Source organism: Schistocerca piceifrons, unplaced genomic scaffold, assembly GCF_021461385.2.
Source record: "Schistocerca piceifrons isolate TAMUIC-IGC-003096 unplaced genomic scaffold, iqSchPice1.1 HiC_scaffold_396, whole genome shotgun sequence".
Classification (NCBI taxonomy): Eukaryota; Metazoa; Arthropoda; class Insecta; order Orthoptera; family Acrididae; genus Schistocerca; species Schistocerca piceifrons.
Window position 1 is genome coordinate 52,501 of NW_025728621.1, and position 2,500 is coordinate 55,000.

Genomic DNA, 2,500 nt, shown 5'->3' on the forward strand with positions numbered 1-2,500 from the left:
GCACCACTCTCTGCTTCTAACGGGCGCACATACAATATGTAAGCACCAGCATGGAACAACATCCAGTGCATCTTCTCCGCCACATTACACAATCCACACTATCACAACCAGACCAGGAGGTCCATGCGGAAAATACAATATCCCAGCCTTTCGACATCCACCATTGCGCAGACCAGGCACCAACACCCACACATGTCCTATACAACGGTGCACCCAACATCACAATAGTACCTCCTGTCACAGCGCACAAACAATGACATGAGTCAAAGACACAGGTCTCACACAAGCATAGAATTGGAGCGCCGCCTCTAATAAGCCAAAGGTGCATCCTGACGTGACAAATCTGATCATGTCACAAGCATTCACTTACTATAATCACTATCAAGGAACCTGCCGCCCCCGCCCCCCCCCCCCTACACCTTTCCTTACAACAACGTGTAACCTAACCTAACCTAACCTATGTTGTACCTTAACCTAACCTATGTTGTACCTTAACCTAACCTATGTTGTACCTTAACCTAACCTATGTTGTACCTTAACCTAACCTATGTTGTACCTTAACCTAACCTATGTTGTACCTTAACCTAACCTATGTTGTACCTTAACCTAACCTATGTTGTACCTTAACCTAACCTATGTTGTACCTTAACCTAACCTATGTTGTACCTTAACCTAACCTATGTTGTACCTTAACCTAACCCATGTTGTACCTTAACCTAACCCATGTTGTACCTTAACCTAACCCATGTTGTACCTTAACCTAACCCATGTTGTACCTTAACCTAACCCATGTTGTACCTTAACCTAACCCATGTTGTACCTTAACCTAACCCATGTTGTACCTTAACCTAACCCATGTTGTACCTTAACCTAACCCATGTTGTACCTTAACCTAACCCATGTTGTGCCTTAACCTAACCCATGTTGTGCCTTAACCTAACCCATGTTGTGCCTTAACCTAACCCATGTTGTGCCTTAACCTAACCCATGTTGTGCCCTAACCTAACCCATGTTGTGCCCTAACCTAACCCATGTTGTGCCCTAACCTAACCCATGTTGTGCCCTAACCTAACCCATGTTGTCCCCTAACCTAACCCATGTTGTCCCCTAACCTAACCCATGTTGTCCCCTAACCTAACCCATGTTGTGCCCTAACGTAACCCATGTTGTGCCTTAACGTAACCCATGTTGTGCCTTAACGTAACCCATGTTGTGCCTTAACGTAACCCACGTTGTCCGCTAACGTAACCCACGTTGTCCGCTAACGTAACCCACGTTGTCGCCTAAACCTGCTCTGTAATTGTTATACGACTCGTTCAATTAGTGTAGTGTTGCCCACCCGCAACCCTCGCAATATAGTTCGCTACTCGCACTGCCCGCTCCCCTGTGTATCGCTTCATGTTAAACACCTTGCAAGTCTTGCTGACTTTCCACATGCTCCTGCTGTACACTGTAATGTGGATGGCAGCAGGACGTACATGCCGCCCCCCCCCCCCCCCACCCCTCCCCACGTCCCCACGTCCCCACCTTGCCCCCTGCCTTCGCAAGCTGGTTGGTGACAAGTTTGCATGTTCAATGCCCTTCGCATGCGACGTACGCAGGCTACGTTGTGGTGCGGCCTGTGTCAACTGTCCGCTGATGTCGTACGCGTGAACCACAATCTGTACTGCACATTCGTCCTTATGTACTGAATGATACATCGTGGCACATGTGTGACCGTACAACGACTGCGCCCAAAAACGGCGGACCATACAGTGCAAATATTGTGCACGCAGCTACGTGTCGTCTCCCTATGAGAGCTGGATTGCAGTGTGGTACGCCATAGAGACGTGTGGGAGGAACGGACGCCGTGGATGGCGATCAGCATGAGCTGTGTGTTGATGTATTCGGACCTAGTCGTCTCTCCTCAAACACCGTGATAGCATGGTGCACCGCGTTCCATATCTGCGACATGCTACAGAGGCCGGTTGACAGTCGTTCGAGCAATGGACATCGCATACGTACGGGGGCCACCTTCCACGTATTGTCTAGGCGTGCACATTTTGTTGCGTGTATGTGGGCAGACGTAGTGTGGCGTGACACCTGACACAGGCATGCAATAATCGTTGAAGTTGCTAATGGCGATGGACGCCTACGTTTTCTGGTGAAGTTACGCAAATGAAGAAATGGTAACCCGTTGTGGTGCGGTTGTTCTCGCTAGGGGTGAATCGGTGATGGCGACGATAGGTTGAGGTACTAACCGGTTGTTCCAGCGATACCCACCATGCCGATGAAACTGAACGGCATCTGGGTGTGAAGCGATACGCGGTGGTGGCTGGGTGGGACCGTCCCCGGCCGGTGAGGGGGCGCCTCCCGGCGTGCTGGCCGCGCGGTGCGTGGGCGCACGCGCTACAGCCGGCTGGTGGGGGCGGCCAGTGGCAGGCGCGCCGGCCCGACGGACGCGGCAGGCGTCGCAGCTGCGCGCCGGCGCACCCTGCGCGCGGCGCCGTGCGGCCAAAGT